We start from the raw sequence: 265 nt of genomic DNA, 5'->3' as shown, positions 1-265 counted from the left end.
AGTGCGAGGATATATCGAACCTAAGGGCCTCCCTCCTTTTAGGGAGCCACACGGCCTTGTGACACCAATTTTGCCACTATATGGCGTCACCATATCACCATCCATGGTGATGGCGCCAAGACCAACTTCTTTTGGTCGCGCCATGTCCTTTTGTAGGACATCAATCCTTGCAGACATATTTGCAGCATGTGATCTCATCACTTTAACACTATAAGCATTTGGGATCAAGATGAGACTTAGTGGGGACAAACCACGACAATTCACG

This window comes from Fragaria vesca, linkage group LG6 (assembly GCF_000184155.1).
Source record: "Fragaria vesca subsp. vesca linkage group LG6, FraVesHawaii_1.0, whole genome shotgun sequence".
NCBI classification, from domain to species: domain Eukaryota; kingdom Viridiplantae; phylum Streptophyta; class Magnoliopsida; order Rosales; family Rosaceae; genus Fragaria; species Fragaria vesca.
The sequence above is the reverse complement of the archived record's forward strand: the minus strand, read 5'-3'. Positions refer to the sequence as shown.